Below are 23,321 nucleotides of genomic sequence, written 5' to 3'. Positions count from 1 at the left end.
CCTGAAGTATCCCATTCCCCAGGTAGTGTCAGTCCTTCCTGAAGCAGTTGCTTTTAACAGTTTTCTCTGAAGTGAAATACCATCGCAGCAAGCTGTTACTCCCCTGCACAGAGCTGCTGAAAACTAATCATTGAGCTTCAAACGCCAGGTTTGGCAAACTCTGGCTACAGAAAACCATTAATCTCGTGATGGCATTTTAGAGGTCTCCACAGAATCACATTTCCAAATGAAATAAACCCAGTCTCCCAAACTGGGCTGCGTTGGAAACAAGGAAACAAACAGCCGGCGACAGCAATGAATCACAAGTGGCATGCTAATTACCAGTCCACATCCAGAAATAGCTGAAGACTGCAGGGTTTGTGTTGTTGTTGTTGTTAAAATAACTACAGCCTTTATCCCAGGGTTGGGCAAAGCATCTGATTTATTCAAATGCTTCAGTTTCTAAACATAATCACATTTGTATGTACGTATCTGGGAGGGGGAGGGAGTGGAGGGAAACTGAGGGCTGGGGTAGGGTCCCGGGAGACAGTAGTGAGTGGGCAGTTGGGTGAGGGCTACCCAGCGGGGCTGCTACATCCCCTACCATCAAACTCATCAAACCTCCCAGGGGCTCTCTCGCCTGTCTGCCTGACGACGCCCACCTCAGACCCTGCAGAGAAACAAAAGGGACAGAGGACGCCTGGTCCCTTCAGTTTCTTTAGCGCCATCCATCACTTACACCACAGGAGCTGCATGATAGGCAATGGTGCCTAGAGAGGGTCACAGAATTTAGATTGAAAGAATCTTGCTTCAAGAAATTTATAATCCGTTAAGGAGAGGGACGAAAAAGTGCATGAGCATGACAGAAATATGGTCGCTTCATGCCACTGCCCTTGGCTCCTGGGGCCAAGGTGAGCCTCTGTCTGCATGTGTGAGTTCAGCTGAAGAGATGAGGCCACACCCGCAGTTCCTGCTGACACTGTGGGTGCAGAACATGGCCCACAGGACTTAATTTTAGGATATGGAGCCGGAGTTCTGTTGAGAGAATCTTCTGCTCCCTATCCTTGCCCCAAGCCCCAGCCTTCTGTCACCGTATCACCCCTCTAAATACGCAACAGCACTCCCCACCCCACTCTCAAGTTCCAGAATGTTTCAGCGGGAAGTCTCCCTCAAGGAGTCTGGTCCAACACAGATGACCTTGGGCTGACTGTAGTTGTGGGGAAAGGGTGTTCTGGGTTCGCATACATTTGGGACGTTCTGGGTTAAGTAACACTGAGGTCTTCTGTACTGCAAGACCGCTTGACGTCTCCAGCACACTAAAGGTACACTGAGGATCTCCAAGACAGGACTGAGTAGACGGCATCCTTAAACCCACCGGCTGAAAATGCTTCCCACCTCTAACATCTGCACCCCTAGACACCCCAACCAGTTCAGCCTCCTTCCCCTTCAGCTGCGGGACACATGGGAGCCCAACCCCAGCGGCCGCCTAGGACGTAGTGCAGGAGGCACACATGCCCCTCAGGGTGCTCACAGCAGGGACTCGGGTGCTGGAAGGTCAGCCCTCATAGCCACGCAGCCAGGTGCCACAGGTTCAGTGCCGGGACTCGCTACCGGCTCCCAGTTCACCACCCTTCATTCTTCCTACCCACACCCCATCTCTGATCATGAGAAGTGTCTGTTCAGCCTCAGAAATGCAAGACCAGATGGAAGCCTCCAGAGAGAAATCCTCAGCAGCCTAGACCCCTCACTGAAAAACAACCCAATGCCTTCCCTCTGCCCACTCTGACACTTCTTAGTGTGCATGCAACCAAGGAATTCTTCGGTGGAGGGACTGATCACATAAAGATGAAAAAATTCCTTCATCCTGCTGTCACTCATCTCACAGCCAGTTCTCACACACACCCTGAAATAAGCCAAGAGAAGGAGAGGCTTCCAGGCATCTCTACCGGGATAGGCCCAGGAGGAAGAGAGAGTACAACGGGGCTCCATGCTGGCACTGGATGCCTCATCGCAGGCCTCCCTTGGGGCAGCAGTCATGGCTGACCCCACGAATGTCACGTCCTTGAGAAAAATGGCCATCAGAACACAGCCTGACCTTTGGTTCCCAGGCCCCACAGAGGGGTCCAGCCCTCACCACTGCCATCTGCTCTGTCTGGGGAGGTGGCCTTGTGGCTGAGGCAGAGCACAGGCACAGGGTGGGCAGAAGCATGAGAAGAGACTGCCGGCCCCCTCTGCAGGCCTGGCTCTCTGCTGTGCCTGGACAAGCTCCAACTGTAAGGAGGCACCTGCTGGCCTTGGACCCGCAGCTCTCCAGAGACAAGCGGGGACCGGAAGCCAGGGCCGCGGCACTGAATTTGTAGGAACCAAGATGTGTGAAGCACAAGGCAGAGTCACATGGACTGTAACCAGCCATTCCCAAATCAAGCACATTGTCTCTCTGTGTTCACACAAAGCCAGAAGCTGAGCCATGAGAGACTGATGTGTGCAGGCACCAGGGGAACACAGGTGGGCTGCCTTCAGTGTGGGGAAAAATATCCTCCAGATGTGAGGACCCTAAAGTACCCACCACCACCAATGTGGATATCACCACCAGCAGCCACACAGAAGTCAAAAATCTGCTTCCTGAAATTTACCTTTTTTCGTTTTTTAAGAGACAGAGTCTTGCTCTATTACCCAAGCTACAGTGTAGTGACATGATCATAGCTCACTATAGCCTCAACCTCCCAGGCTCAAGTGATCCTCCTGCTTCAGCCTCCCAAGTAGCTTGGATTACAGGTGTGCACCACTACATCTGCCTAATTTTTTATTTTTTGTACAGATGGGGTCTTGCTATATTGTCCAGGCTGGTCTCAAACTCCTGAGTGATCCTCCTGTCTCAACCTTCCAAAGTGCTCGAATTACAGGTATGAGTTGCCATACCCAGTCCTAAAATTCACTTTAAAGTGTCACACCAGCCTGATCTCCCCACTAAAAATGCAAGGCTGTGTCACAGAGGGCTTTAATCTCAAACCCAGGGCTCAAGAGTGCTCTAGTACCAGTTCCACAGGTGTCTGGCCCTGTAGCCAGCGGCTCAGACTTTTCTTCCTCTGAGGTGGGGAGTTATAAGGTGCAGGGCGGAGGCTACCCACCTTGTGACGAGGCAAGGAAAGGGCACATGTTCAAAACCAAAACGCTAAACAAAGATTTGTAAATGCTTTTGCTTTAAGATATCAAATAGGCACACCATAGACTTGAGAAACTCCACTACTTTTGTCAAATGTGTCCACTTCAGAAACAGGGTCTGGCCAGCACTGAGCTGCAGTCACCCGGTCCACTGCCCAGCACAATGGATGCAAGCGCTGGGCAGGGGAGGGTGCTCTGATCTCATACCTACTGGGTGCGAGCTTATGGAAATGATCCTCACTTTTCCAAGGCCATCAATACCCCTTCCTTTTTCTGTTTTACTATACATGTCCCTTAAATGCCTACCTGCTGTATAAAATCATGACTCTAAGTTAAGCACTCCCTTTTAGAACGTCAGAGGCAGTGATGAAGGCAGCCCGTGGATGCTCCATTTCAAGAATGTAGTAATTTTGGGCAAGCCCAAATGGCCAGACTACACATGACGTATGGATGTCTGCTTTCCCAGAGTAGGGGCAAGGCCCACAGATGGTCTTAGAGCAATCCCAAGTTGTGGCAGGATGTCCTTCAACCAGACTACCACAGGCCAGAAGCTCTGCAGCATGTCCTGTCCGTATTGAGTGACCCCCCCAGGAGCTGCCCCCAGAGCAGCTGAATCACCACGCCCAGAGCAGCTCTATCACTGTGCATTTCCATTTAAGCTCCAGGCAGACTCCAACCCCAGGATTCCTACCTGGACCAGAATGCTGGCTTCCTACCGATAAATGCCAGGGAACGCCAAGGTCTCTGAACACTGATCCCCACCCCCACCTTGTGCACCATCGCACCCTGGAACCACAGCCCTAGCCCTGAACAGCAGCAGGAAGGCTGCCCCTCAGCGACCGCCTGGCTTTCCTGTCACTGTGGTGGGCCTGTCCCCCTGGGGTGTCCCCATGTCAGGCCACATCCATGTCTTACTCAGGCTCCACCTACCAATGCCTCATGCATCCTCCTGGTCAGCACCTACAACTAAGAGAGGTCCTAGCCTCCACTTTCAGCTTCAGTCCAAATCCTGGCCCCGGCCACATGCCTTAGCACCTGAGCCATGAAAGCAAGACCTGTCCAATATCTTAGATACCACAGATGGGCCTAGCAGTGACTTCAACATTGGACTTACTATTCTTTTTAAAAAAAACACAGGGTCTTACTCTGTCACCTTAGTTGGAGTGCAGAGGTGGGATCATAGTTCACTGCAGCCTCGACCTCCTGGGCTCAAGAGATTCTCCTGCCTCAGCCTCCCAAGTAGCTGGGAATACAGACGCATGCCACCATACCCAGCTAATTTCTTTTAAAAAATGTTTGCAGAGACAGGGTCTCACTACGTTGCCCAAGCTGGTCTTGAACACCTGGCTTCAAGCCATCCTCCTGCTTCAGCCCCCCAAAGTTCTTGGATTACAGGCATGAGCCACTGCACTGGGCCCAACATTAAACTTTAAATTTGGGCACCAACATCATGGCTCTGGATTCAGGAGACAGTGTTTTGATGACTGGAACAGGTGCTTCCCTTCTAGCAGGTCCTGTGCTGGCCTGGTAGGTAATGAGGGTTGAGTGGTCCCAGCACCTGCCGGTGCACCACAGGGCGACAGAGAAAGGGCCGTGTGACTGTACTGACCAGAAAACACCAAAGGGCGCTATGACCCCCCACCTCGGGCTGAGTGGCAAAGTCCTTTTCAAAATGCAGAGGTCCCTTGGTGCCCAGAGTCACGTAGCCCCATCCACTGCTCAGCGAACATCCTCAGGGACAGGGGCCTTCACTTATCAAAGAGGGTGGTAATTTCTTTTCAGAACATGAAACAAAATGAAAAACAAGTGCACAGGTGAGAACAGGAAGTGGTAAACAGTGCACCACGAAAGGCCTGGCACTCTCATGAACATCATCTCCCACCAACCCACAAGAACTCGCTCTCAGGGAAGGAATCCCCTCACTGCACAGACGGAGAACCTGGTGCAGACAGGTGAACAGACTGCTCAGGACACATAACAAGTCCATGGTGGCTCCAGAAACCCACCCTGCTCAGACTGTCCTCAAAGCTCACACCCTCCTCACATGGCTATGTGGCCATAACCTTGTGGAAAGCAGATCTTAAAACAATTTTTAAAGACTGAAAAGAAATGCACAGAAAGGAAAGTCGTGGTTGTGTGAAAATACTGGCAGCTTGGATTACTTCTGCTCTTTTCTTTGTTTCTAATTTTTCTTGTTTTTATTATTTTAAAGTGCTTTAAATTAAATAATAAAAGGCTGGTTATGGCCAGGTTCTGTGGCTCACGCCTGTAATCCCAGCACTTTGAAAAGCTGAGGTAGGAGGATTGCTTGAGCTTAGGAGTTCTTTCAAAAAAAATAATAATATTAATGATAAGGTTAAGTGAAGTCCTGGGGTGGAGCCGTAATCCAATGGGTTCGGTGTCCTTATTCAAAAAGGAAAAGGCCCTTCCCCTGTGCCCAGAGAAGAGGCCACATGAGGACCAAGGGACATGGTGGCCATCTCTGAGCCTGTAAGAGACGTCTGACCAGGAGCCAACACTGACAGCACCTTGATCTTAGATTTGGAGCCTTAAGACCTGAGAGAAAATAAATTTCTGTTACTTAACTTACCCAGTCTGTGGTATTTTGTTAGGACAGCGCTAGCAGATTCATATACCTCAGCCTGTTCAGACAGAGGACCCTAAAACATCTCACAAGCTCATACATAAGAATGACAGCCCTGTCTAATTTGGGGGCCACCTCTTGCAAAGCAGAAGTTATCTACAGCATTCTGTTCCTGCTCTAACACGGCAGGTAACGTCTCCTGGCTTCTGGGCACAGCACTCATGAAACCCCGCTGGAGGGACGCATGAGAGACGCCCAACAGGTGCAGGTGTCCTTGACCGAAGAGACAAGAGCGCTGGTTCTGCTCCTGTCTCCACTCTGGGCTGCCGGTGAAGTCCTCGGCAAGGCGCCCTGCCTCACAGCCTCAGGTCTTCTCTTTACGCAATATGAGAGGGGAGTCAGTGATCTTTTCAGGGAACGTGGAGTCCCAAAGCTCCAAATTTACAAATTCTGCCTTCGTCTGTGCACAGTACTGTCTCACACACAAAACCCCAAATACAATTCTTTTCACACAATCATTAAAAGCATACAAAATATACATGAGAGTTTATTTCTACTAGAGAAGGCTTATAGCCTCATAGGAGCATATCTATATATACGTATATATATATATTTTTTTTTGAGACATTGTTTCACTCGTGTTGCACAGGCTAAAGTGCAATAGTGCAATCTTGGCTCACCACAACCGCTGCCTCCCAGGTTCAAGCAATTTTCCTGCCTCAGTCTCCCGAATAGCTGGGAGTACAGGCATGTGCCACCACACCCAGCTAATTTTGTATTTTTAGTTAAGACAGGGTTTCTCCATGTTGGTCAGGCTGGTCTTGAACTCCTGACCTCAGGTGACCTGCCTGTCTCTGCCTTCCAAAATGCTGGGATTACAGGTATGAGCCACAGCACCTGGCCTAGAAGCATGCATATGTAAGCCATAGCAGCTATGCTGTTTCTTGCAGGTATTCAAGAATACGGATTCCCTGAAAAACCACGCAAAGATACTTTTCCCCCTTGGGAGTCACCAGGCTACCACCATCATAGCTCAGTCAGTATACGATGCTTAACATTTCAAGGTGCCCGCTGATTCTTTAAAATGCATTTTTATACATATTTTATTGAATTTTAGTTTCTGGGGTACATGTGAAGAGCATGCTGAATTGTTGCATAGGTACATACATGGCAATGTGGTTTGCTGCCTCCATCCGCTTCACCTATATCTGGCATTTCTCCCCATGTTATCCCTCCCCAACTCCTTACCCCCCACTGTCCCTCCCCTAGTCCCCCCACCAACAGACTCAGTGTGTGATGCTCCCCTCCCTGTGTCCATGTGTTCTTATTGTTTAACACCCACCTATGAGTGAGAACATGAGGTGTTTGATTTTCTGTTCCTGTGTCAGTCTGCTAAGAATGATGGTTTTTAGGTTCATCCATGTCCCTACAAAGGACACGAACTCATTATTTTTCATGGCTGCATAGTATTCCATGGTGTATATGTGCCACATTTTCTCTGTCCAGTCTATCATCGATGGGCATTTGGGTTGGTTCCAAGTCTTTGTTTTTGTAAACAGTGCTGCAATGAACATACGTGTGCATGTGTCTTTATAATAAAATGATTTATAATCCTTCGGATATATACCCAGTAATGAGATTGCTGTGTCAAATGGAATTTCTATTTCTAGGTCCTTGAGGAATCACTACACTGTCTTCCACAATGGTTGAACTAATTTACACTCCCACCAACAGTGTAAAAGTGTTCCTATTTCTCCACATCCTCTCCAGCATCTGTTGTCTCCAGATTTTTCAATGATTGCCATTCTAACCAACATGAGATGGTATCTCAATGTAGATTTGATATGCATTTCTCTAATGACCAGTGATGATGAGCATTTTTTCGTATGTTTGTTGGCCTCATATATGCCTTCTTTTGAAAAGTGTCTGTTCATATCCTTTGCCCACTTTTGGATGGGTTTGTTTTTTTCTTGTTAATCTGTTTTAGTTCTTTGTAGATTCTGGATATAAGTCCTTTCTCAGATGGGTAGATTGCAAAATTTTTTTCCCATTCTGTTGGTTGCCAGTTCACACTAATAATTGTTTCTCTGCTGTGCAGAAGCTGTGGAGTTTAATTAGATCCCATTTGTCTATTTTGGCTTTTGTTGCCAATGCTTTTGGTGTTTTAGTCATGAAGTTCTTGCCTATGCTTATGGCCTGAATGGTTTTGCCTAGGTTTTCTTCTAGGGTTTTTATGGTGTTAGGTCTTATGTTTAAGTCTTTAATCCATCTGGAGTTGCAAAAAAAAGAATGCATTCTACTTCTTCTACAGGTTTAAGCTTGTGTACAAGCCACTGGATAGGGGAAGATATGTGTGGTGTTATTAGTAAGTCCAGGTGACATGCACGATGCAGCTGACTTGCAGGGAGATGGTGAAGAAGCCCTGCACCCACGCTAGACTTCCACATTCAGGAGCCACTGCTATTCCCTGGGTTCAGACACAGTGTAGACCCACACGTGCAACTGATCAGTGAATGCTGCTACAGAAGACACCCTACAAAATAATCAACTTTGAGGTCTTCCCAGCCACAAGGTTCAGCTCAGCTTTCCAGGATGTGTGCATGTCATGCATGTTGGTGTGTAGAGGGTAAGCCCTGTGTGAGGGGAAATTCCAAGCAAGACTGAAAGTACCTTGAGTTTCTACAATGTCCAGATGCCAAAATGGAGTCTCCCTACTGCTGGCATATTTGCTGAAGCAACTTCCCCCTTAGGAATGCTGTTGGTCCAATTCCTCAGCCTGAGACACAGATTCCACAATTTGCTTCTTTCAGGGCAAGAAGGGTTTACCTATGAATCCAATGCATGACTTTCATTGTGCTTGATACTATGAAGTATTTGTGCATGTGCCTAAAATCGGACCAGCCAGTCCCCAACACACTCCCTGTTTCTGACCATTTTCTAATGACAGAATTCATGTTCATGTCCCTCAAGAATACAATCTCTCAGCTATTCCACATGAAAACCAAGCTAAAGAGACAACATTTTTTTTTCCTATTCTACACTCAAATAAGTCCTAATATCAAGTGTGACATAAAAAGTGTGCAACTGGAATTTTCCTGGTGGCCATTAGGACTCTCATTTCCAACAGGCCCCACGACATCCTCCTCATTCACCTGTGTCCCCCAGCACAGGCCACCCCAGACTGGCTGGGTGGCAGCGAAGAGCCCTCTCCACAGTCCCACCGTCTAGGAAGGCTGGAACCTCAGAAGGTCACATGACCTCTCACATCTACTTCCTCACTTGTCATTGAGGGGTTTTAGTTCTATGAGATAACGTTGGTCCCTTTTGTTCTAAAGAAAAGACATAACTCACTCTTCTATAATAACAGCTATATTTTAAGCCACCACAGTCCTCATCCTTTTGATGACAAAAGTGCCTTGTATGCATTCAGGTCGAGTGATTAAGCCTTATGGAGAAAGGGCTGCTATCTTCGTCAACGCTTCCTCATGCTGGCTGGGCCGTCTATCTGACATGCCCCAGCCCTCAGGTGCTGCCAAGAGCAGCCACCTGGACCACCTTTAGCCCCTTCATCGTGGACAGAAGCTGCACTTCCCATGCACTCTTCTCAGCTTACTTTAAAGAGTTAAACTTAAATCACTGGAGGTTAATTAACCCATTTATACCTAGTGTTCCATTATTGGAACACTAAGCATGTGGGAGTTATTTATATCCTACTGCTCAAGGTCATTGCCAAGGTCTGATTTTCCACATATGTATGCAATTCAAAAAATTGCAACCTTCGGCATAAAAGAGTTTAAAAGGAGAATCAGAGAGCCATTCAGACACATCTGCTATTCCAACCTCAGAAACAACTGAGTGATTGCTGATCCAGTACTAAAGTGCTCCTCTGGCCCCAGAAGCCCGTGAGCATGACTCCTATGTGATCCTTAACAAAGGCATCTTGGGTGGGACGGTGCCAGGAGCAAACAGTTTTCTGGAACCTAAAGCAAGGCGGGGTGGGAGCATTTTTAGAAAGTTTAAAAGAAAAGTTTACACGTAGCTTCAAAGAGGTGATCAGTGGAAGTGACAATGACTGAGATAAAACCGCCACCTGAAAATTGACATGCAATGTGGAAACATGGAGAGGGAAAGGGACATTTATCTAAGACTTCTTACTTAAGAGAGTCAGACAGACTTTGCAAAAGAAAAAAGTATTCTAAGTTATGGCTTAATCCAGAAATGCACCAGAGATAACCCTTCTCCCTGCTGCTCTCCCTCTGTGACAGCAATAACAGGCTGGCACACACAATATTCCCAATATTTTTGCCCAGCTAGATGCTGCCCTGGGCAGCTCATTTGTATGAGGTTTGTATAGATTTGCATAACTTCTACCTGAGGAGGTGTTTGCTCCATGCATCTATCCTTAATTCAATAATTTCGGTGTCTGTTCAGAGATGGTAGAGGCGAAACAGAGCCATAAGCTAATCACAGTCAAATGCTGCTGATGTAGAGAAGGCACACAAACACACACACACTTGCACAGGACATCAGCTACAGGGCGTCTCTGTGGCAAAAGCATCGCAGAAGCAACCTGGGATGTTGGCTCCCCTCTTTTTACCCCACCAGGGACTAAATAAATATGTCTAGAAAAGGGTCAGTTTTCCAAAAACCGACCACAGGCCATAGGAAAGACATAAAACTAAATTACACATTCCAATGTTTCAAACACTGTCAAAAAACTTTGTAATGTACCCAAGACTTCAACCAGTGATTTCAAATTTGTGTTTTCAGCATGCATCCACCTTTCAAGTTAAGATGTCAGCAGTAAAGGTTCACAGCATTCCTCAGAGGTGGTGGCCAAGCTTCAGAACCAAAGCTCACCTGCCTCCAGGGCATTCTCTCCAAGACCCAGTGCTGAACTCCTGAATTCGCATGGCCTCCATCATCGTCTCATTTCTGGGCATCCCCCAGGTTGGAAAAGTCCTAGATCTCCCTCCAGTGGCCTTTGTACCCCAGAATTACCGAGGAATAAGTAAAGGGATCGCAAATGAAAAACTTACATCAGGAGTGTTGATCTCCCACAAAGTAGAAGGCCACCTACTGCTGCCTCATTAATTGCAAAATAAATCCTCTGCGCAATAACCAGAAAATATTGTGCTGCTAAGTCAAGTGAAGAAAGCAGAAAACAAGGCCCTTCCATGGTATTTAGTCCATCCTAGGGCTCCCTTATGCTTTAATTTCTGCACCTAGAGGCATGGTTTGTAAAGGTTTTCAACATTTCCATTATATATTCCAGCGCAGAACCAGGCCTGAGAAAGCCCACCTCAATGGCATTCTCTCTTCCTCTCTCCTTTCTCAAAACATACTGGAGATGTTTCATTTCACAGGATATTATAAAGGGTAACCCACAGCCTACAGACGGGAGAATGTCTAGAATCTTTCTAAATGCCAAAATTATTTTACAACTCTAATGTTCCTGACCTGTCATTATCTCAAGCCACACAATCATCTGAATTAGTGGGAGAAAGTGGCAGGAACAGAGCATGGATCACAGAGCCACAAGTACAACCAGAGCACACCCAGGCATCGTGCCAGCAGCCCACCCACAGACGGTCTATGAGCACAGCAAGGTATACCCAGTGCTGCTGTTTGCCATGTGCCATTGAAGCACCCAAGCCAATGAATGAGAAGAGAAGCCTGCAGACATGCTGTACCATTACCTCCATCCACTCCACAGCCAGACAGCTGGCAAGCTCCTTGAGGGCAGGGGACTTCGGAATCCCGCAGTGCTTCACTGACCCCAGCTGCGCCCCTAAGGGCACACAGCAAATGCATGTGGACAGACTATACTAAGAACACCCAACCTCTGTTTGGTAGCCTAGAAGGGAAAATTTTGTTTCACTGGGACATCTTCCAAAATTTCATTTAATTGGCTCAAAAAGTAACGAAGCAGTCAACCCAACAGATTTCAGGGCAACATTTTCCTGGTAAATGGAAAATGTCCCATGCTGGGACCTCTGCTTGGTATACCCAGTCAATCTTAAGCATAAAAAGCACAATTTTCAAGAAACATTGTATGCTCAAGAATGCAAGAGAAAATTACGCTGGTCATGAGATGATACATTTTAATTCCTCAGGAACATTGCTTTGTTAAAACTTGGGAGTTTTTAAAAGATCAATCACACTTACACTGATATTCTCATTGTTCCTGAGAGTCTTCAGATCTAGTTGTGGGTCTGGAGTAACTCGGCTGGGATTCAGACCGACTAGCCTGCAGAGCCTACTGTGGGGGAAGGAAGAGCTATACCTGTGATGATGTGAGAGGTGCTCCAGACACCCAGAGACCCATCCAGGTCCCTGAAGCTCAAGTTACACATTCTACAACCACAACCTGATCATCACAGCCATCTACACCTCACCCTCTGCAACTGTGCAATTCGATTTGTTTAAGACTTTTGCCAAGACCAACTTTTTCTAGCTTCCACCAACAAATACTCAATAACTATGTATTGAATTAACAAGTGAATGAGTGAATGAGCTTACAAGCTAACAATTGCTTTTGCCTTCTGACGCCCCTGTTGGTGGCAGAGGGCTTTGCTGCTGATTATGTCATTCGTTATTTTGTTTTCTGGAGCACAACAGATTGAGCCTCAGTTGGAGAGGTGTAAAGACGTCAGCAAACAGACTGGCTGGGGAAGGAGAGGCGGCATGGATGTGTGTGCCACTCTTCAGACACTCTCCTGAACAGACACTGTGCTGTGACTCAGAGGCCCAAACTCCATCCAGACTCGGTAAACAGCCTGTTTCAGTTTTATTTAGTTTTGTTATTGACCATAAACTGAGAAAATACCTCAGAGTTTAGTGAGACCCAGGAAATTAAAAAGAAGGGCTGATTGGGCCTCTGGGCAGAGCTGCCTTTCTTCAGGAAGTCATGGCAAAGAGCAGCGCCTCCGGATCGATCCACTGGGGTTGAAAATGTGGTCTGTATGTAGGCGGCACCTCAGATATTTTTATAGACCTATTATCTTAGAGGTAAACTTTGATATAAATGAACTTTAAATTTAAATTTATGATTTAAATTAATGTTTAAAAGACGTTTCTGTTCTAGTATAATCTAACTTCTGAGACTGCACTAGCACCTGACTTCTACTTTAGTTTTATATCTCACTAAATCCACAAATCAGGAGTAGCTCATGTATCAGATGGTAAACAACAAAACTCTTTTAAGATACCCTAATTCTGTTACACGTACAAGAAGCAGGTGCCAAAAAATGCCTTTAAAAAACCCAGATCTTTTGGGGTTTTTTAAAAAAGAATACCTGTCTAGAAAATAAATAAAGAAAAACAGGCAAACAAAGAAAGCAAATTAATGGGAATTTTCAATAGTTCTCAATTCTCCTGGCAAAGCAAAAAGTGCATTATTTAGAGTTTTAATGGTTTCAGGAGTGTTTTACCCAGAGTAAGTTAAGATATACTGAGATAGTTGGAGAATGCTTAAGATATAAACAAAGATTAATGGAGAGGAGGTTGCTACAAACTCTGAAACTGACTGCAAGCCAAACATTTTAGGCACATAAAGGGTTAATTAACACTTTTCTATGGAAAACCAGGGACAGGAAGGAATCCCCAGCCCCTCTTCTTCTTCAAGGATCAAGACACTGAGCCCCCTGAGAATTATGGGAAACAAAGTAATCTAGTTCGATGATAACCAGGGGGAGGAATGGATGTCCCATCAGCAAAGAAGAGGTACCAACTATGCAGGACCTGCCCGCTCCTCCAGCTGTACCCAGATGGGAGGACTGAGATCTCCTCCCGGGGTACAGCCCCCCCCACAGTTCCTGAGCCCACCAGTCTGCCCACACAGTAAAACTCCCCAACAGAGTATGGGAAGAGCAGGAATCCACTGTCTTACATGGAACATCCAGAAATGTCCCCATGGTTCCTCCCAGAGGCTGCTGAACCTCTCCCAGGAGCCCCTAATATCATGAGGAAGGCTGAGATATGGTGGGATTCTTCTTCAGGTAGGAGGAAGCCTATTCTTGAACACAAGTCTTTACCCCTAGAAGCTCGAGCACCCGACTTCAGCAAGAAGGAATTTACATCTGTCATTCTGCGACCCAGCTGTTCTCTCCACACCCCGTCTCTCCATGGCAGTCCCAAAGGCTGAGGACTGGACGCAGCTGGGTCTGTGACTGAGCATAGACAGAGATGGCCCTATAATTTTAACAGTGACTCATCTCTCTTTTACTTTGCAAAGTATGACAGTGACCAACTAGCAATCTTCACCACAGTCTTATTTATGCTTTCTTCACTGAAACTCCCAAAAGATGGAGTCAGTGTTTTTGTTCAACTGTAAATTAAAGACAGATGACACTCCTGAAGATTTCACATTAAGTGATTAGAAAGTAACTGGCCATATAGTACTAAATTCTACTTATATTTACACACGTACGAATCCTTGAATAGTTCAATGTCCTGCAATCTACAATATGCTTATAATCCCTTTAACACTGTTGAGTCATCACAAATAGTCTAAGCCTCATGTAATCTCTCATTTCCTCAGTTTATACACCTATGCAATGAGACAAATGAGAAATTGAATATGATATAAGTCCCTAGGAACTAAACCATATGCATGCTGGAACTGAACAATTCTACTTTCAGAACTCAGAAGACTATGAATGACACAAGAGCATATTCAAAACAACTGCTAAACAGGTCCTGTGCTGGACCCTTACAGCAGTGTGGAAAATACCAAGCAGTGGAGCCTTCTGAATTGTTGGAAAGAGGAACAGAGTCCCGGCTCCTTATGAGGCCTAACTGGGGTTTCTAAAAGCCCCCAAATGTCAAAGTGCCCAAAAGCTTAGGGCAAGGACAAGGTTGTTTCCACAGTCTCCTTAGTTCTTCTGCCAAAGCTCTGCACTTGTTCATTTCTTTACTAGGTGGTATTTTAAGTGCTTCTAAGATGGACAGTCATATTAGGGGGTCCTCATGCTTTGCGGGTGTCATCACACTGCAGAAGATGTGGTCGACTGCCATGGTCTGCAGGACGGCTGCTGTGGCCCATGATTCACCCCGCAGAGTGACTTCTGCATGACTTTCCACTCACAGTCACTATATTGTGCCAACACCTTTAGACATTATTTTTAGATTGTTGAAATAGTATTTTTCGGCAATATTTTAACTTGAAATAGCCAAAGTTGTATCTGGTCCTATCATCGACTAAATTTTCCTTTACTATAAATTTGACACGGTTTTAATACAACCAACTCTAATATGGATAGCTGAAATAATCTTTCAATTTCAATAAACATGTTCTTTAAACAGATGGGGAAGAGACCTTTATCAGTGTAATTTTGGCTAAGCTAACGGAAGGTGGCTAAAAAGGATATCATTTTCCTTTATTCACCTGATGTTGAGGTTGGGACATTTGCCTATTTGATTCTGTGTTACATTCAACTCATATTTACCTGGAGGATTATAAAACTGCCAGACATTTTATTGGTTAAAAGCACCCACATATTATAATTATGATTATTACAGAAGTAAATCCTCAGTTGGGAATGTGAAAGGAATACAAATTGATAACTGTTCCCATCCCATCTTCCTCATGGAACGGGTGATCACTTTGGAGAGGATGACAGTAGCATCTGGTCATGTATCTGATGGCTTCTAGGTTATACGAGATTTTCTAAAAATACCTAAAAGCCCAAATTATTGAATTAAAACTGGTTATGCCGGCACATTTTGTCTTAACTTCTTTGCCTCTTGTAAGATTAGGTTTTCAATGTTTTTCTCTGTATTGAACCAATGTCATTATTTTAATTCTTCCCCACCTGCCCTCCACATTCCAGCTACCAACACAATCGGCACACAGGTGCCTCTACCCCAGGCCTCTTCTCCACAGCTGCTGCCTCAGCTCAGGCCCTGTCCCCCTGGCCAGGGACAGCTCCTCACTGTCCTTCCTGGCTGGCCCTCTTAGCCTCTGTCTCCTTCTCCACTGACTCCCACCCTTAGCCACCAGACTCAGCTTCCTAAACACACATCTAATGACACTCCTCTGTAGTGGTTCCCACACCTTACGGGATAATCTATGCAGAGCATTCAAAATCTCATGGGTCCAGGAGGTCAAGACCAGCCTGGGCAACATAGTGAGACCTCGTCTCTACAAAACATTTTAAAAGTTAGCTGGTTGTGGTGGCACACACTTGTACTCCCAACTACTCCAGAGGCTGAGGCAGGAAGATTACTTGAACCAGGAGGTTGAGGCTACAGTGACCTATGATTGTGCCACCGCATTCCAGCCTGGGTGACAAAGCAAGACACTGTTTCTAAAAATAAATAAATAAACAAAAGCTCTATGGTTTGGCCCTAACTTTCTTTTCCAACTTTATCTCCAGCTCTCATCTTCCTGTTCCAAGGACAACATAATATGAGTCAGCCTTAAAAAGGAAGGAGATTCTGAGACGTGCTCCAATGTGGGTGAACCTTGAAGACTTTATGCTAAGTGAAATGCATGAGACACAAAAGAACAAATACTGCATGATTCCACTTATGAGATATGCAGAGTAGTCAAATTCGTAGAGACGGAAAGTAGAAAAGTGGGTGTCAACGGCTGGAGGGAGAGGGAATGCAGTTAATATTTAATGGGTACAAAGTTTTGGTTTGGGATGATTGAGAAAGTTCTAGAAATGGATGGTGGTGATGGTTGCATAACGTGAATGTACTTAATGCCAGAGAACTGTACACTTAAAAATGGTTAAAACACACTGTTTCCATAGCAGCCGAACCACTTTACATTTTTTCCAGCAATACACAAGGGTTCCAACTTCTCCATGTTATGTATATCTTACTACAATTTTTTTTTTTTAATGAAGGGGCAAACGTTTGAGGACAAACTTAACAGTGTTCTGTGAAAGTGGAGTTGAAGGACTGGCCTGAGTTTCCCCTACTGTTCTCTGGACAAGGGTGCAGACTTGACTTCCCTACCACAACCTCAGGGTTTCAAGAAAAACATGAAAAAATGTGGAGGGCCCCAGCAAACCAGATCCCAGGAGAAAAAGAGAAAAATTGTTTAAGTGTCAGGCTGAGCAGACAGACCCCAGACACCTTGTGCACAGCAGGATCCTCTCCCAAGCACTGAGCTTGCTCAGCTAACCCAGCATCGCCACGTAGCCTCCTGCAGGAAGCAAGCTGACTCTAAAACAAATATTATATGAAGCTCAAAAAGAAAGCCTACAAAGGAAAAGCCCAGCGGACACCTCCAATAGCCCCCTGTTAAGTTACACAATTGACAACAGAATCCCGTCCCTTGCCTGTCTACGTTACCCTCTGCCCACTCATGACACCTCCAATCTGACCATCGCTGAAATGACTGCCCCAAGCCAAATGAACCACACACCTCATGCTCCACTGCAAGCACTCTTAACCTTTTCCAGAGGTCAAAACCTTGCTGAGAATCCTATCAAAGCCCTGGCATTCTCACAGGAACTGGCAACATTTCAAGGAATTCGCAGATGCCCCCAGGCCCCAGGGGCTCATTAACTCTGTCCCAGTGCCTCTCTCCTTCATATTTCCCTTCTCCACTGCACTTGAGAGGGACACTGCAACCTCCCTCCATTTGTAAGAATTATATAACTCTAACAAATTTCAAGAATCCCTCAGGACTCTCTTTGAAAGGGTGGCTCGCACCCCCCACCAATGTCAGGACATCAAGGGGAGGTCATCTCACATCAGCTTGAGAGGCACAGCCTGTCAGACACACCACATCCCCAAAGGATGCCCCTCCCTGCGACTGCCCTCACAGATGCACCGATGTGACTTATGGGGACTGCTGCGATGCAGTCTGTTACCACTGGCACCAGCTGCCACAGGCGAGTCATCTCAGGAACCTGACCTTGGCAAAGCGTGTTTCACACTCGAGTGCAGTTCATCCGGGTGGCACCGAGCAGGGGCAGGGAGGCAGAAGACCGACAGGGAGGTGCCAGGGCGCACTGCCCCCCACACCGTGCTGCAGGATTCACCTCACCCACACAGGGAGACCAAACCCTCAAAGCCAAATTTTCAAGCTGCTGCTGAGAATCCCATAAAAAGCAATGCTATTTCTAACCTCCTGCACCACAGAAAAGTACACACGCCACCAAGCAACCCAGAATCTGAGGGTTTATTTTTACATCTTTTCTCCACATCCCCCACCCTGGCCTCCCCCACAAAATTTTAGGTGGAAAATTTGCTAGCTTTTTAGCAGTTTGACAATGCCATGCTAGGCATGAACTGACGGAGCTGCTAGCACATTTGAGTTTAGAGCAAAGTGTCAAGGTATTTTTCCCATACAACTCCACAGGTCTGCTTGATGAGAAACTAATACAATCTAATCACAGAAAGAGAGAATCCAACAAGCAGGTGGAGACGATGCCCAGGTCCCAGGCCACAGGCAGAAGTGGCAGAGGTGGCAAGTTTCTCTTCCCAACCTCTGAAAGTGGTGTTCACACTCACGGGCCTTTCTCCTTGCAGGCTGGCATCCCCTAATTCCAACTATAAACAAGGGCATTCAGCATCCCAGATGCCCTTGCTGCATTTCTGATTTTCTCAGTGCCACTCTTAACCCTTGCTATGGTTTAGCTGTGTCGCCACCCAAATCTCAGCTTGAATTCTGTCTCCCACAATTCCCACATGTCATGGGAGGGACCAAGGGGAAGGTAAATGAATTACCCCAGGCCATTCTCGTGATAGTGAGTAAGTCTCACGAGATCTGATGGGTTTATCAGGGGTTTCCAATTTTGCTTCTTCCTCATTTTCTCTTGTTGCCACCATGTAAAAATGCCTATCACCTCCTGCCATGATTTTGAGGCCTCCCCAGCCATGTGGAACTGTAAATCCAATTAAACCTCTTTTCTTCCCAGTCTCAGATATGACACTTTATCAGAAGGGTGTATACAGACTAATACAGTAAATTGGTATCAGTAGAGTGGGGTATTGTGAGGATACCTGAAAATGTGGACGTGGCTTTGCAACTGGGTAACAGGCAGAGATCGGAACAGTTTGAAGGACTCAGAAGACGACAGGAAAATGTGGGAAAGTTTGGAACTTCCTAGAGATTTGTTGAATGGCTTTGCCCAAAATGCTGATAGCAATATGGACTGAGGTGGTCTCAGATGGAGATGAAGAACTTGTTGGGAACTGGAGCAAAGGTAACCCTTGCTATGTTTATGTTGCCCAGGCTGGTTTCAAATTCCTATGACAGCATTTTGCCCCCGTCCTACAGATTTGCAGAACTTTGAGCTTGAGAGAGATGATTTAGGGTATCTGGTGGAAGAAATTTCAAAGCAGCAAAGCATTCAAAAGGTGACTTGGGTGCTGTTAAAGGCATTCAGTTTTATAAGGGAAGTAGAGCACAAAAGTTTGGAAAATGTGCAGGCTGACTATGCAATAGAAAAGAAAAACCCATTTTCTGGGGAGAAATTCAAGCTGGCTGCAGAAATTTGCATAAGTAGTAAGAAGCCTAATGTTAATGCCCAACACTATGGGGGAAAATGTCTCCAGGCCATGTCAGAGACCTTCACAGCTGTCCCACAGGCCCAGAGGCCCAGAAGGGAAAAGTGGTTTTGTGGGCTGGGCCCAGAGTCCCCGTACTGTGTGCAGCCTAGGGACTTGATGTCCTGTGTCCCAGCCACACCAGCAGGTGCTCAAAGGGGCCAACACATAGCTCAGGCTGTGACTTCAGAGAGTGGAAGCCCCAAACTTTGGCAGCTTCCACGTGGTATTGAGCCTATGGGTACACAGAAGTCAAGAATTAAGGTTTGGGAACCTCTGCCTAGATTTCAGAAGATGTATGGAAATGCCTAAATGCCCAGGCAAAAGTTTGCTGCAGGGGTGGTGCCCTCATGGAGAACCTCTAGGGCAGTGCAGAAGGGAAATGTGGGGTGACAGTCCCCACACAGAGCCCCTACTGGGGCACTGCCTAATGGAGCTGTGAAAAGAGGGCAACCATCCTCCAAACCCCAGAATGGTAGATCCACCAATAGCTTGCACCATGGGCCTGGAAAAGCCACAGACACTCAATGCCAGCCTGTGAAAGCAGCCAGGATGGAGGCTGTACCCTGCAAGGCCAGGGGGGAGCTGCCCAAGACCATGGGAACCCACCTCTTGCATCAGTGTGACTTGGATGTGAGACCTGGAGTAAAAGGAGAGCATTTGGGAGCTTTAAAACTTGACTGCCCCACTGGATTTTGGACTTGCATGGGCCCTATAGCATACCCTTTGTTTTGGCCAATTTCTCCCATTTGGAATAGCTGTATTTACCCAATACCTGTACCTCTATTGTATCCAGGAAGTAACTAACTTGCTTTTGATTTTACAGACTCCTTGGTAGAAGGGACTTGTCTTATCTCAGATGAGACTTTGGTTTGTAGACTTTCGGGTTAATGCTGAAATGAGTTAAGACTTTGGGGGGCTGTTGGGAAGGCATGATTGGTTTTGAAATGTAGGGACATGAGATTTGGAGGGACCAGGGGCTGTGACCCCACCCAAATCTCAACTTGAATTTTATCTCCCAGAAGTCCCACACGTTGTGGGAAGGATCCAGAGAAAGGTAATTGAATCATGGGGCCAGTCTTTCTCATGCTATTCTCATGATAGTGAATAAGTCTCATGAGATCTGATGGGTTTATCAGGAGGTTGTGCTTTTGCTTATTCCTCATTTTCTTTTGCTGCTGCCATGTAAGAAGTGCCTTTCACCTCCCACCGTGATTCTGAGGCCTCCCCAGCCATGTAGTACTGTAAGTCCAATTAAACCTCCTTTTCTTCCCAGTCTCGGTATATCTTTAACAGCAGTGTGAATCCAGACTAATACAACCCTAAAGTTGAAGAATCAGGGGACAATGGTGAGATTGAGCTTCAGACAGAGGCTTGGGAGGAGAGAGATGGGAAGAAGAGACATGTGAGAGACAGAGAGGTGGCCCAAATAAGGCTGAGGAACTCGGAAACTCTTTTAGAAGCTGAGGGAGGCCCCTGAATGAGGACCCCCAAACCTGGGATCCCTCCCAGAACCTCAGCACTGGCCACCTTGGTGTCACTTCCCTGACGGTGACCTGGAAGGCCAGCAGAGGCTGACTCATGGCTGCCCTGCTGCCTATGCAGGTGGGAAACCTCAGGACACCCCCTGCAGGAACTACCTTCATGGCTGAGTTTCAGTCCTCCTCAAGTTAGAGGCACCCAGCAAAAGATAGTCATTCACATGACAAGTCCAGTTTTGCTTTTTTTGTGTGGGGGGCTGTTGGAGACAGGATGTTGTTCTGCTGCCCAGTCTGGAGTGCAGTGGCATGATCAGAGCTCACTGCAGCCTCAAACTCCCAGGCTCAGGCGATCCTCCCTTCTCAGCCTCCTGAGTAGCTGGGACCACAGGCATGCACTACCATGCCCAGATAATGTTTTTGATTTCTTAGTAGAGCTAAGGTTTCATTATGTTGCCCTGGCTGGTTTCGAATTCCTGAGTTTTTAAATGATACTCCTGCCTTAGCCTCCCAAAGTGCTGGGATTTCAATCTTTTTTGTTTGATAACATTTTCATGAATTAATCTGTTTTATTACACAGTGCCAAAGATCACTTTGTACATACATCTGGTGACAATAAGCAGGACTTTATTTACCAATGCAGACAGCAGGGACCTACATTCAAAAGTAATAACTGCTTCTCCCAGTACTATTGATCCTCTGATTTTACCTTAAAAAGTTTAAATTGAGCACAAAGATAGAAGTTCAGCTCAGGATGCATCACCTGGGTCTAACGTTATTTTTTCATTGTTTCACTGTGTCTCTCCACAGGGAACACTGGTCTCACAGTGGAAGATATCCACATGGCCCCTGGTCTGCACCCGTGCCTTCAGATCCCTTAAGGACCAAGAATGAAACCAAGAGACAGGTGGAGTTTTCTCCAGCTTCACCTTTCCAGTCTGTGCTGACAGCCAGCCAGATCTCAGTGTGAGGCTGCACTATCTTACGCAGAGGTCAGGGAACAGTGTGGGCAGCTAGAATTAATGATTTCTTTGCCCGCACCATGGTGCCTTTGTGCTTAATCACGTCAGCAGCACTCCCCTATAGGCTCTAGCAGGATGCCACGTGAAATGCCTTAGCAAACTTCCGTAGTTCTGAAAGAGGACAGAAAGAGCAGGACCTCTGCTATTTTCCTCCAATCCCTCCAGCATGAGGATCACAGAAGAAAGCCAGCATTAGGGTGGAAAATAATAGCCAACATGTTGTTGAGTGACTACTGTGCATGGAATGCTGAATTAGGCATCTTCAAAGTAATTCCACGAAATAAATATTATCTCATATAAAGATGAGAAAAGCTTATGACTCACCACGGTAACAAAGTGAATGAAAGTGACCAAGCCAGAATTCAGGCCAAGGTCTGTGGCTTCTGAGTTCCCCACGCGAATGCAATATGGCAAGTGTACAAGTGTTCAGATTCATCAAGGAGGGAAAAACTCAAAAGTGCATTTAATAACAACCTAAACACAGGGACCCAGCTGCATTTTAAAACCAAGTCCAAATCAATCCACTGCACAGGGAGGCCGGCACATCCTACAGTTAATGCAAAGCTCTAGGACTTCTTGGGCCCTCCCAGGCAAGCAGACAGAGCAAAAGAAGGCAATGCCACCTGTCCATTTTATCAGCTCTTAGGAATGTCTCACAGTCCAGCTGTGAGCTGCTTAAGGGACAAAATTTTGCAAGTTAACAGAGCAAATATAAATTCCAGGACAGTCAGCTGTAAGAACCTATTTTAGAGGTGTGAAAGTTCTTATGACGCCTCGCAAGCTAAGTCTGTGCCTGAAAATTACCATGATGATGAAGCACCATGCAGCCATGCAGTTCTGCAGAGACGGTGATTTCTTCCTTAGCTGCTCTGATTTTCAGGAGAAGCAACAGAGCTTTGTATTTAATTTAAAATCCACATACACCACTACAGTCAAGACAAAGTTTTCCATTACCAATTTTGAAAGTTGCTTAAAATAGTTGATGGGTGAGGTAACCCCACATAAGGGGAGAAATCAGATATTTATGTCATTTACAGGAATTCTTTCTTTTGCTGAAACGTTGTAACTCAAGTTTCAGTCTTTGGGGGCACAGTCCAACGGTATGTTCCACTATCTAGTAAAATTCTACTTGAAGACAGTGCTAGTTTTTGGTGGGTCAATTCAATGGGAACTGCATTTGAGACAATAAAAGAGAAATGAAACTGTGCCCACGCTTTTGTCAGCCCTGGTAGAGACGCGCTGTCACCGCCCACTTCAAGCTGGCGGTGGGTGTTCCAAATGATGGAAGAAAAACGGCTTCTCCACACCCACCAAGTCAGGGAAGAGCAGGGATTTTTAAACCCCATGCTTTTCTGTCAGGTTAATAAAGGGATTGTGTGAATAACAAGCATTTCGTCAGTCACTGAACATCCATGAGGCACGCAGTCTGGGTGTTCCCCCTGAGCTCTTTCCACCCCAGCCTCCCGAGAGCCAATCGAATGGGCGTAAAATCCACTCAGGAGAGAGGAGAGAAACAAACATGAGCTCAGCAGCGGAGGAGCTGCCCCCACGCAGAACCCAAGCCTGGTTTGCTCTGCTATGCAT

The 23,321-nt window shown here is 46.3% G+C and overlaps 1 protein-coding gene across 8 annotated transcripts in view; it reads right to left on the bottom strand.

Moving 5' to 3' along the window:
• Window positions 1–23,321, bottom strand: part of LDLRAD4 (low density lipoprotein receptor class A domain containing 4) — a 413,526-nt gene that overhangs the window by 331,662 nt on the left and 58,543 nt on the right. The window lies entirely within an intron of this gene.

Source organism: Sapajus apella, unplaced genomic scaffold (assembly GCF_009761245.1).
Source record: "Sapajus apella isolate SASKATOON/1434 unplaced genomic scaffold, GSC_monkey_1.0 scaffold29, whole genome shotgun sequence".
Classification (NCBI taxonomy): Eukaryota; Metazoa; Chordata; class Mammalia; order Primates; family Cebidae; genus Sapajus; species Sapajus apella.
Note: the sequence above shows the minus strand (reverse complement) of the source record. Positions and strands in the feature narration are given on the sequence as shown.